Below are 13304 nucleotides of genomic sequence, written 5' to 3'. Positions count from 1 at the left end.
TTCTCACAAAAAAGGGCAATCAGACCAAGTATAAACTTGGTTTAAGACAGAGGTTTTCAACTGTGGTCCGTGGACCCCTGGTGATCCACAGACTATGTCTGAGACATCCGCAAAAGAGTATCAGCATCAATTAAAAGTATGTGACTACCTGCACTTACAATTCAAAGGGGTCTAATACCTCCATTTGAAATTTCCAAAGCGGTCCACACCTCTATTCAAATTTTTTTTTTTTTTTAAGAGGTCCACAAATGAAAAAGGTTGAAAACCACTTAAGATGAATCAAGAGTAGAAAATAAAAGCAGAGTTGAGAATAATGCTGTTTCAGCTTCTGATGGGAGAAGTAATTTCTAAGGACTGAGAATCAATAAAACAAACTCCCTGTGGTAGGGATCACATTTGTAAAGTTCCCTACCCACCTCTGCATGCTATAAAACAATATTCTGTTGACTGAATAAATTCCCACATAGGGAGCTTGGAAGAAGCTGGTTTTCATGGCCAAAGTGGTAGATCACTTTCCCACACAGACCCAAGTTTCACTTCCTGCACAAAATAGACTCCTGGGACTAAACTTGCAAATGTTGCGGTGTTCTGTTGGGGTTTTTTTGCGGAGGTGGGGAGGGAGGAGGGCTAAAGAAGCTCTTAATAAAGCAGACAGAAAATGCATGAGAAAGTACCCTCTACTGGAGTCAAACTATATATTTATCAACTACTTTCATTAGTGCATAGGGGTTCCTTACAAAGAGCTAAACTTTGTCATGTTATGTCCCAAGACATCTATGTCACTGGTAGAACTGGTCAGGCAATCAAGGTTCCAAGTAAAGCTTTTTGAACATAAATGAGAAATTTAAAAATGTATATCCTCCGTAGGCAACAAGAACATATTTCTCTTATTCTGAAGGTGCTAACCTGTACTCATTTCACGACCTCAGCGTTACCTCATAAGGTTCAATGGACAGTGGGCACATTATTTCAAAATAAGATAAAAAAATTGTTTCGTGAAAACTTGTAGGGTTCTGAAATTTTTATTCCAATACAGAACATAAATGGAACATTTCTATTATTTTATTTTTTTAAACAGCCCAAAAAAACCCGCTATCCCATAACTGTCATTTGACTGTAATAGCGAGGTGGGGCAGGAGGGGGACAGGTTCAACTCCTTGCTCTGGCTAACTCACTGCATATACTGAGATTTGGATGGATAGTCCAGGTCCCATGAGAGTGCCCTAAACAGCAATATAGACTCATCTACCCAAACACCCCAGACTTTCTCCCTACTTCCTCCCATCCTGGACAAGCTTTCTTCATATAATTCCATTAAGAGCTCCATTTTAATAAGGCAGCATTTTCCTACTATTTAGAAAAAGAAAAACATTTAATTGTTTTAATCAGTTCTAGTGGCAAACATCAATATTAGACTCTTAAGGTTCTTAAGAAGGTAAGAACTGGCATACTGGGTCAGATCAATGGTCCATCTTAGCCAGCAGCCTATCTCCAATACTGGCAAGTAGTAAATGCTTTAGAGGAAGAACATATGAATATGGTACATCTAGACTGATCTATACCCTGTCATATGCTCCCTTACCTTAACTGTCATTGGTTTAGGGATGTCAGAGAAGACATCCTTGACTTTTATTCAATACTTCCAAATGGACTCCCTTTTTTAACCTGATTATACTATGTGTGGCCTGTGGAAATTAGTTCCATAATTTAACTATGTACTGTGGGGGGAGAACAGGGAGGGGGGGATAAAGGATTTCCTCTTGTTTGTTTTGGACCTTCAGTTGTTCAGATACTACAACAGCCACACACATTTTTCTGTTAATTAGAATCTTAATAAAGATTTGCAGTCTCAAAGCAACAGAAAGCAGCATCATTTGCACAAGACATTTTGCAGACCTATATGAAACTGCAACCCTTATATCTTATACTTATAAGCAGGTATCAAAGAAAAACAAACAAACAAAACCACAAAACCCCACATTTATATTGCCTTCATCACTGTTTCCACACATTTTTTAAGAGAAACTCTGCACATTTAATACATGTACATGATTCTGGATAAACTGTGGGCTCTCCCAATCATAAAATATACTAAGTCATGTTCAACCCCAGAAAAATGCACCCTTTAAAAGGCTCTTCCAATCTGCATTAGCTAATTATGCTAACCAAGAGTTGTTAGAACAAACTAATCCTACTTATAGGATTATAGGAAATAGGGCTGGAAGGAACCTCAAGTTCATCTAGTCCACCCCCTGCAGGATCATCCTTTCCTAAACAGTCCCAGCTAAATGTCTATCTAACCTACTCTTGAAAATGTCCAGGGATGAAGGTTTCACAACTTCTCTAGGCACTCTATTCCAATGCTTGACCACACTCAGTCAGAAAGTTTCTGCTAATCTCCAACCTAAGTTTTCCCTGCTGTAGTTTGAGGCCATTGATCCTAGTCCTGTCCCCATCTCCATCCTACCTATAGGTACCACCCTGTAGAAACCCCTTCAAATACCCTTCGGGTATCTGAAAACTATTATCAAATTCCCGCCCCCTTTCCCCCCCAAGTCTCTGGACTAAATAACATGAGTGCTTTCAGTCTGTCCTCACAAGTCATGCTTTCCAGGCTCCTAAGCATTTTTATTGCTCTGCACATGCACTTTCCAGTCTGTCCACATCCTTCTTGAAATATAGGGCGGGCCCAAAACTGTACACAGTACTCTAGGTGAGGTCTCTGAAGAGCTGAAAAGAGCTGGCGAATTATTTCTCTTGATTTGCATGTGACACTCCTCTTAATACAACCCCCTATATAATGTTGGCTTTTTTTTTTTTTTTGCAACAAGAGCATACTGTTGACTCATAGACACCTTATGGTCTTCTGTAAACCCAAGATCCTTCTCTACAGTACCACAGCCTAGGCAGTCATACATGTATTTGTTCATGCAATTATTCCATCCCAAGTGAAAGACTTTGCACTTGTCCTTGTTGAAGGTCCCTGCTGGGCATGCAGGTGGTGAACAGAAATGGCCAGGGTAACTCTACAATAGGAAAGGATCCCCCTGCACCAAGGAATGCTTCAGTTGCCCAATTAGCACTGCTAGTGATCCAAAGTACCCACAGCGGGGGATAGGGCCTGATTTGTTGCACATCTAACACAATGCTACACAGAAATCATTAGAGTTATGTGGTTATTTCTACCAAAACATTTTTTAAAGAAAAAATTGAAGTGTCAATACTGTGCCAAAAATAATTAGCTGAAAGAAGACTGAAGTTTAAATGTAAAACAAGATGTGATCACCTATCAAATTACAGAGAAAAAGTAAACCCTGAAAATATTAAGTATCTCATTTACAATAAAAAAATAAATAAATAAATAAATAAAAAATCTTTAAATAGGAAGCAGACATCTTGACTACTTATTCTGACATAGACAGATAATTTAAAAAAATCCTAGTTTTAGAAATGCATTTGAGTTAGTGGCCCAAAGTAACCTCTCATGTGGCCCATGCCTTCCTCTCCCCGCCCCCCAACCAAAAAAAAGGTCCAGAAATTTGATAGTGGAAAAGCAGTTGTATGTTAATTGTTGTTCCCTTCCTGTCAAATTTCCAAACCTGTGTGGCCCTCTGCATCAGATCATGCAGCTACATGGTCCGGCTGGTGCACAGGGTCATTTCACAGCCAGATCCAGATGGGCAGGGTCACACCCAATGGACCAACCTCCCTTAGTGCCAACTCCACAAGGCCCACAAACCAATCCACTACTCATCTGGCCTGCAAGACCAGAAGGTTGGGCACTGTTGATCTGAATGAAACTCTGAAGTTATTTTTAGGTAGTCTGATCTTATAGATCTCTCATGTAAAAATGGACAGGATCTAATATTTTCAAAATCCAGCACTGAAGTCAGACCAATCCAATTTCATCTGCTAATTTAACTACAATAACTTTGTAGGCTATTTTAATAAAGAAGTATAAAAAGAATATAAATGTTAGCTGCATTTGCGCAAAATAAAACAAAAGTGTGCACAACTTAAAAAACAAACGAACTAGAAGATCTTTCAACAGTAATAACTGCTCTGACCTATATTTTAATACAGGCAACCTCCGCTTAATGCTGTTTCACTTAGCACTATTTCGCTATAACGCTTATTTTAAATTGATACCCGATTCCAATTAACACTCAGTGAGTTTCGTTATAACACTCACGGTTGTCATCTTGAGTCATTAAAAACACTTGTGCATGCCATCTTGGGTAGTCAAAAACTTCTGGTTTAGCTTAATGCTTGTTTCACTTAACACTCAGTTTTTTTCAGGAACCTATTAAGAGCGTTAAGCAGGGGTTGCCTGTACAGTAGATTCTAAGAAGGCATCTTCGACTTCAATCTCCAGCTGGTTATGTTTAACACATCTTATTAAAATCCTCAGAATGATGGTATATTCAACATTAGCGAGTGAAATAGGTAATAACTATAAAAATAGTCACTGGAGAAAGTTGCTAATTGAGATCTTAATTGAAGAAAATATTGACATTGTGAATGAAATGGAAAGTACCCAGGTACCCTAATACCAACAACTAAATGTAATATGATTAACTCTATTCTCTGGAATTTTAAATTATTGTGTTATCCATATACGTATTTTAATCAATGTGATAAGGGGGCAAAAACACAAAAATCAAACTGAAGTGAGTTTGATACTGAAATTTTTCTGTCTTTGGAAAAGACTAAATTTCACAATTTTGTGCATTATATGACTGAGGCAGGCAGGTGTTTCAATTACTACTGTGTTTTAAAATAATCTGACAGTAGGAACCTCCTCATGCTTATGTGCAATGAAAAAGAGCAGAGAAGACAAAATCCTCTTACTTTAAAAAGGAAAGTGTACCCTGAGAAGTACTTAATGAGATATTTCAACTCCAAGCTGCTCAGCCATCATCTTCTCAACAACAGCTGTAACGCTTTATTTCTCAGAGCCCAAGCTAGCAAAAGTCTTAAGCCAGCAATTCTCTGGCACCCTGGGGTGCCTAGAGAACATTTCAAGGGTGCCAGGGGGTACCACACAATGTTAGCACTGTTAGGTTTACTAACATGATTCACAAGCCAAGCCCAGAGATTTCAATCCTTGTTGTGGTTTTTCTGAATTCTTTGGGAAAAAAAAAAAAAAAAGAAGCCGCTCTATTTTTCTGTAGGCAAAAAAAAGTGAAAACTAAGAGCTGGCATTCTCCAAGGTGGGGGGGAGGGCTTAAGTTCATTCAGGGGTGCCTCAAGTTTAAAAAGGTTGAAAACAACTGTCTTAAGCAAAATAGCCAGGATATAGATAATGGTGAAGTAATCCATTAACTGATTTCCAACACAATAAAGATATTAGATTTTAAATATATATTATTTATATAATGCCAAGATGGGCTTGAGAGTTTAGAGACAAAACTGGATGGCATAAACCCTGCTTGCTACCAAAGAGTTTTCAATCATCTTTTTTACTTATTTGGCTACTCCTAAAAATCCATGGACAAGCACCCACATTCATAGATGTTAGGGGCTGGAAGGGACCTTACAAATTCATCAAGCAGGAAAGACTGTTGGGGTCGTTGATTAAATGCTTGAAAACAACAAGCTAATTTTTCTCAATTTAAGGAACTAGAGGAATCTATCTGGCAGTCACTTTTCCATTCGATCCTTCAGAGCAGACGTGGGCAAAATACATCCTGTCGGCTCTGTCTAGCCCACCAGTTAATCCTATTCAGCCTGCTGGCAACCAGAAGCCTGAAGAGGAAGGGCTGCACCATGCGGCACTCCGCTCTGATGCAGTCATGGCCAGGCCAGGCTGCACAGACTTCTCCGCCCCATGCATCCATCCCCATCCCCCACCCAGCTTTCTGCTGGCACTGCAGCTGCGCAGTCCTAGCACTGCACATGCCAGCAGCCAGGCTTGTATAGGTTGGCACATGATACCGTACACCAAGTAGCTGCCCTGCCAGCCTACCCAACATGACGAGCCATGGTTGATGAGCTCCTAGGAGATCAGCCCATTCAACCCATGGGGGGGGAGGGCTCAACCTGGGGCAGCTGCCCCTGACTTTCTGGGTGTGGCACCACGGGAGTGGCTCACCGCAGCAGGGTGGTACATGGGAAGGCTAGTCAGCATGCTACATCATACTTCCAATCCGTGCAGACCTGGCTGCCAGCAGCCCAGTGCCAGGAAGCCAGGCAGTGGGGGGAAAGGGAGAGCATCTGCGCAGCCCAGCCTGGCCCTGGCTGCTGCAGAGTGCAGTGGTACAGGGTGCAGCCCTCCTTCCTCAGGCTTCTGGTGGCAGCTAGCAGGCCAAATAGGATCAATTGGCATCTCCCTCTCCCCAGCCCTCAACAGCTCACCAGAACTCATTAGTGGCCCTCCAGTCCAAACAGTTGCCCACTCCTGCTTTACAGCTTTGCTGTTGCAATTGACATCTAAAGGACTCCAGTCAACACATTTACTCTTCCCTTCAAGGAGGAAACAATATAATTTTTTCTAATCTTGTTCACAACAGATCATGGTTAGCACAAGAGTCTACAACCTACAGCCCCACAGACTGAATCTGGCCTGAAATGGTTAGATCCAGGCCACACTGCCACAAGGGGTCAGCAGCACGCGATCCATCCTGGCGTCCCCTGCCCTGAGCCATGCTGCTTATCCCCGCCACACTGCTCTTCCTGCTGATCTCTCTTACTCCCCATGACTGGTGCTGCTTACTGTCATTGCTGAATTTGGCCCTCCCCATTGTTGCTGGAAACAGGAGGCAGCGATGTGTGGCAAAGGTGGCAGCAGGATGATTGGGCACCATGAAGGAGAGCAATGGCCAACAGTGGCAGATGGGAGGGGAAGAAAAGAATCAGCAGTTTGTGGCACCACCTAGTTGCAAGGGGTAGTACGCCATGCCACTAAACACTGCCAAAGTGAAATTCTGTGGGGCATTTGCTAGGGAAGTTACAAAGCTACAAAACTAAAAGCCCTGACCAGAATCACAATTGGGTTACAACGTTGTAGCTATTATGGTCCAGGGAAAAAAATATGCCAAAAACCCTGCTCCTCACAAAATCAGAACAGTAAATTACAGTCCCTATTTTGAGCAATGCATAAAAACAACTTGAACCCTGAGAGCTGAAGTATTTTACAAGGGTGATTTTAACTTCAGAGAACTTCAAAAAATATACTAAGTTTCCTGACTCATATATATATATACACACCCATAAATGTATATCTACTTTTAGAAACTGTGTGTGCAAGGACGTGCATGTGTTCCAGTCACTGCCAAGACAGTTTTGAGACAGAATAAAATGTTCTTAGCTTTGCTTTTTTTAATTTAATGAGGATTTTGTTTCAGACTGCTCCTGCTTAATAACTCGGACTCCACAGCTCTTATTTTATATATAAAACAAACACACACACACCAAATTAAATTCAAGAATTCCAATTATAAAATCTCTCCACCCTTGAACAACATACAGAGTTCATAGCACATTATATAACAGTAAAGATAAATAGTGATACAACTAACAGAGACTAAAAATAAGGGGGAAAAAACATGACAGAACCTACTCCCTCCCTGCTGCCCCCAAGAAGCCTACACCCATTTGTTGTGACAATGATCTGAGAAAAGAGAAAGACATTTACTAATTTTCAAAGTCTCAAAGTGAAGTGCCCGTTGCCTAGTTTCCTTTTCTAAAGCATCTACTTTTCTGCCTTTATTCTAGGAATGTTTTATAATTCTGACATCATATTTTATGGAGCTTGCAGACTGAGAAAACTACTGCTCACAAAACTGAGGTTAGAATCCTTTTGGCAGGGACCCACAAACATCTTTATAAGACTAAAAATTGTAACCTTATTTGGAAAATGCAGAATCTAACTCAAACTATATTTATACTATAACTATTTTAAGCTCAGAGCTACTTTAAAGGGGTGCATGAAAACCAGGTTTTGAGGAACATCTTAGTTAAAAACGCAGCAGTTACAAAATCCAAATAAAATAAGCTCATTGTAATTCTACAACAAATATGTCAAATCACTAAAAGCGGGCGACTTTATATCAGAAACTCACTTAGCATTGTGCATGTTTCTAGTCTACTTCACTAAGACTGAAGTTAATCTTCATTTAAATGGAGTTTGAGACACCATAGCCATATGAATGGAAACCACTGAGATGACATAAATGTAGTCAGTAGAACTAACGGGGACACCCTCTTTAACATTCAGGTGCGGCCCATCAAGATGCCAGATCTCAGGATACAGCACTCCCAGCTGAGCTGAAAAGCTAAGTCAACAAGGGACAAGCAGCTACAGTACTGTCACGCTGTTGCTCAACAGAAGTAGCACTGAGCTTCCTAAAAAGAATACTGCAGATTATATCTTTGGCCACTGAAGGTAGGAAAAGCTCTGTACGTTTTAAACAAGGCAATGGGAATCCTGCTCACCTTACTCAAAACAAAGCAGTGCCATTTAAATCAGTGAGAAAGGTGAGCCTAATATAGGTCAACCTACTTTATACCTTGATACAGACAGTTAGACAGCATCTGCTATCCTTAGGATACTTCAAGTGTTTGGTAAATAACAACAATAATGGAACATCATTTAACTCTCACTTGAATGACAACAAAAACATTATCTAATAATTTTCTTATTTTAAGTTCTGTCCTACTTTCGTTCTACTGAGATTCAAATGGCCTCTTTCTTCAAGCAGAATTTAGAAGCTATACAAAATGTAAAGATGAATGTATGCTATAGAAATGCTATTTTGAGGGGGAAAATAGTGAACTACAATATTTCAGTAATAGCTTGAACTGAATCAATGAAAAGAATTCTGAATAGCAATATTATTTAAAGTTTCATTATCTTAAACTTAATCACTTTTAAATTATCTAACACACTGGCTTCTCAACCTTTTTCGTACTGGGACCCATTTCCCAAGATTGATGGCTTGTCCTGACCTACATCCCCTGGCCCTGCCAGGGCCCGACCCATAGTCCTCTGCTCCTCCCCACCCAGCCACTCCAAGCCAAGGCACCACTCGCCCCCCAAGCCACACCCTGGTCCTGCTTGTGCCCCTCACCCCCAATTCACAGTCCCCTGACCCTCTCCCAGCTCTGCTGGAGGGAGGCCCAGCTGTCTCCATCCCACCTATGCCTCCTTCCCCTGCTGAAGAGCCAGGCGCCTTCTCCCCCTGCTCCCCTTGCCCTGCCGCAGCACCACACCTAGCCACTGTTCCCAGTGCTGGCAGGCCAACACGTGCGTGCATGCACACGCGCACACACACACTGCCCCCAGCCCTCCACACAGTCTCCTGGACCTCCATCCCCAACTCTCCATACTTACCTGGGGCTATTCGCATGACCTGGCCTCACTCTATGCTGGCCACATGAGTCTGCGCACACAGCACATGTGCCCGCTGCCTCCAATTATCCCTAGCAACCACCTGCAGGCTGGAATGCTGCCAGTCTGTGAGGGAAATCTTGAAACCTTATTAGCACTGAACTACTCAATACTGTTATACTGGATAAATACTGCACATACACAATTTATTATCAAACAAACAAAAAAAAAAGTTAAGTAATATTTTAGGATTTCCCTTTAAGAAGACCATTGGTTTCACAGGGCTGCCAAACTAAATATGCTTTTGTGATCAATTTGAAAGGCTGCACTATCAACAGCAAAATGACTTTTCCTCCAAAGTATACCCCTACAGCAGGGCTGTGCTCAACCCCTGGGCTTGCAGCGCCATCTCATCTGACACACCACTCCCAGGCAGCCAAATTTCCAACCGCTGTGAACCTAGATTTTGCCCTGCCTGGGCCAGCACCATGCACCAGATCAGGCCCATGGACGAGATGTGGCCCGTGCACTAACCTAGCATTCTCATATCGCCCACGGGGCACCAAAAACGTTGGGCACCATTGCTCTACTGCATGCTCAAGTTGGACCTAACTAATTCTTGGGATCCTGCCTTCAAACAACCTGAGATTTTCATTTGACAAATGCTATACCATTAGACTAGCTAATATTTTAGGAATCACACAAATTGACTTTTCTGTACTTCACACTACCGTTTGTTTTTCCCTAACAATTCAGAAAACAGCATCCTCCAAACATTTTAAAGAGGTCAGTCAGCTCTATATTATATTGACTCAGTGGAAGGAGAAAAATTCCTCCGAGCATCAGCTGTACAGCCAACTCTTTCCAGTGCACTATGTAGCATTGTCACTACTGACAGGGGTGTTAGCATTTTTATAACTTGCAAAATACATTTTGCCCACTTGCAAACACAGCAATACAGCAGAAACAAATAAAGTGCATCCTATCCAGGATACAGTTGCTAAGCATTACTGAGAACAGAAAAAAAGTCAAGGCAATCAGTGAGCAGGAGACTGGCTTGAAAATGTCATTTGGATATCTTTTTAATATGCTAGCTAGACAGTCCATTAAGCACAAGTAGTAGCACAGTTCTTGAGACACCCATCTGTCTCTCTGATGACAGTGTCTAGTAATAAGGAGTGGGGGAAAAGATAAAACTGCTGCACTGGTACAGTGCAAGGGCTCAATTACAGATTATTCATATATGAACAGCTTTTTCCCCTGCTGCTTCTCTCCGTCCAGGATCTTCTGTGAAATCAGGACATTTGTGTTAGCTGAACAACATTTCCCCGAGAATAAAGTGTGCTGTAAATAGTCTCATTTCTAAACAGGGCTGGTAATCAGTGTTTATCCTCAACAAAAAAAGCAAACTAAAATAATGCTGTTGAAAAAGAGAAATCTGTATCACTCTACACTAGAGATAGTGAGAGTGCAACAGGTTCAAAACAAGACACCCTAACTGTACCAAAATGCTGAAGAGCATATCAGAGTATGCAAATACTCAAGGCATATTCCTTAACATGGTCACATTAAATACACAGTAGAAAAATTAAGTTAACACACAAGAATGCAGTTTCAGAAGGTAAAGATTACAAGAAACTTCTAGCATGCCTCATGATGGAGCAAAAATTCAAAGGATAACACACAGAAATGACCTTTTCCATCCTAAAAGTGGCCCCACTAGATCATCATTCAAGAGCAGCACAAAAGTTAGTAATGCCTCTGCTCATACTGCACATGCCCCAGAACTAAAGAGTAAACTTTAGGCAGACCTGAAACCTCCCTAAAAGCAGTAAAATCATATTATAAAGTAATTCTGTCCAAGACAGAATAGTTTTTTTCACATCCAAGTTCATTACTGAGTGCTTTTGTTTATAAAATAGTACCAGAAAGAAAGCATTTTATTAATAAATTATGCACATCAAATGTAAATCACTTCCCCTCAAGTAGGCAGTATTCAAGTATTCCTCTCATTTACCTGCCTATTCATTCTGCCATCAACCATACAGCTTCTCAGGCAAAGAAGGGCATTTCAAGTACCAAGCAACCTGTTATTTCAGGTATTCTTAATGTATCCTATAGAGGCCAAAAAAGTCACAAACTAAATATTCCCCTTCTCTCTGCAGGTCAGATTAAAAGTATAAAAATCTGTAAAAGCAATATGTCAAGTGATTCCTACTGTCAAGGTCAAGAAATTACCTCCCTCTTTAACATTTCCCTATAGTTTACCACATATGTTATTTTATGGAATACAAGTCATTTTGGTCAGTCAACAATGTCTGAAAATAAGTGTTTATAACTGTAAGCTTTAAGTGCTTTGTATGATCTGTACATGCCAAAGGTTAAATTACACATTGAATAAATGACGTGGGAAAATGTTTACAGAGGCCCAATCTCATAAAAGATTCCTGTAAAAGTCAATAAATTAACATTAGCATAACTGAACTATGACACTTTCGTGCCTCCCCATTTCTCCCCCACCAGAAAAAAGTAGTGTAAAACATTATAAAAATTGAAGGTGCTACTTCCTGTTAAAGACATTACAAATTGAAACCAAAAAATCTAAATTAATTTTAATACACAGAAGACCAAAGGCATTATTCTGATATTCTTGACAAACTCCAATTCTGGATACATTATTTCTCCCCAGTGTTGGAGGGCACCCAGTTCCACCCTGAACACAACATTCCTGTAAAAATAGATGCTGTACCCTACTAATAAATAAAATGACTCATTACATAACAGTGCACTTTTCATTCTGGCAGATCCCGAACCTGATCAGACATGACAAAAAAAGAGATACTTCCTTTTTTCATTTTTGTACAACTCCTTCATAACCTGGAAACCACTCTGAACAGTGGCATTGAGCACATTAACCTTTTTTCCCAACCAGTTAATGTGACAATCTTTTCTGTTTTTTTCTCTTTGAAATCCTAGTGATGTTACTGGATCCACTCATCTGTTCTCATCTCCCAATGAGCCCTCCAGTTGAAATGACTGAACTACAAGCATTTTACAGTCAGTACTACACCTTGGAGAGCAGCATGCAGCTCACAGCCCTTGTTCAGGATCAGAGTCAGTCCTATGTATCAGGTATAACACCCAGAACCCAGGACATGGGGAAAAGGAACTGGTTTTGGAGAAAGACCAAACCCTGATAAGAAAAGATGTTTCTTTAAATACACATACTTCTAGGAATAAAAAAAAAATTGCACATCAAGCAGTTATTGACTCCCAAGACCACAAGCCTTATAATTCAGATGCCCCTCCATCAATTTAAAAAAAGTCCTTGAGTGGAAAGAAGAGAATAAACACAAGATATCCTGAACTCAGGGTGGAGAGGAACAGAACACGACTACTTGTCAGGGGACTTCAAACCCTGTAAAGCAGTGATTCTCAAGCAGGGTGCCCCGAGATCCTTTGAAAGCTGAAGTGTGAGGAACTAAACAGATAAGTGCAAGCTTAGGATGGTCTCTTTCTGACTTATCCTCCACCCCTATTGCCCAGCTCCTGTGCAAGAAGGTAAGCACTGTAACATAGACATTAACTTTTTTAAATTGATGCCACTCAATACACAAAAGTTATGGAGGGCTGCCAAATGAGTCCAAAATGATTGAAAACCACTGCTTTAAAAGAATGAAGCAATGGTGAGCCCTCTCTCTCAGGATGCAGAACAGGGAGACAGATCTAATCCTGGGAGAACGCCGGTGGGAAGGACTGTGTAGGTCGCCAGACTTTTGGGCTGAAAGATGTATGGCTAGCCTGGCTGGAGCTCAGCAAGCACTGGGCCTGCTGCTTGAGCTTGATCAGATAAGCCCACCACAGTGAGAAATCAAAGGGCATCTGGTGGAGCAGCCCCTCTCAAAAAGGAAACGAAAATATTTCCATTCCCCTCAAAACTGTTGCCAGCAGAAACCCTAAAGACTCCAACTTA

The 13304-nt window shown here is 41.0% G+C and overlaps 1 protein-coding gene across 1 annotated transcript in view; it reads right to left on the bottom strand.

Annotated features, from left to right (window-relative positions):
- COMMD1 (copper metabolism domain containing 1) overlaps window positions 1-13304 on the bottom strand; it is a 146223-nt gene that overhangs the window by 117146 nt on the left and 15773 nt on the right. The gene's annotated exons all lie outside the window — the stretch shown is intronic.

Source organism: Crocodylus siamensis, chromosome 1 (assembly GCF_052110815.1).
Source record: "Crocodylus siamensis isolate JL-2025a chromosome 1, ASM5211081v1, whole genome shotgun sequence".
Classification (NCBI taxonomy): domain Eukaryota; kingdom Metazoa; phylum Chordata; order Crocodylia; family Crocodylidae; genus Crocodylus; species Crocodylus siamensis.
Note: the sequence above shows the minus strand (reverse complement) of the source record. Positions and strands in the feature narration are given on the sequence as shown.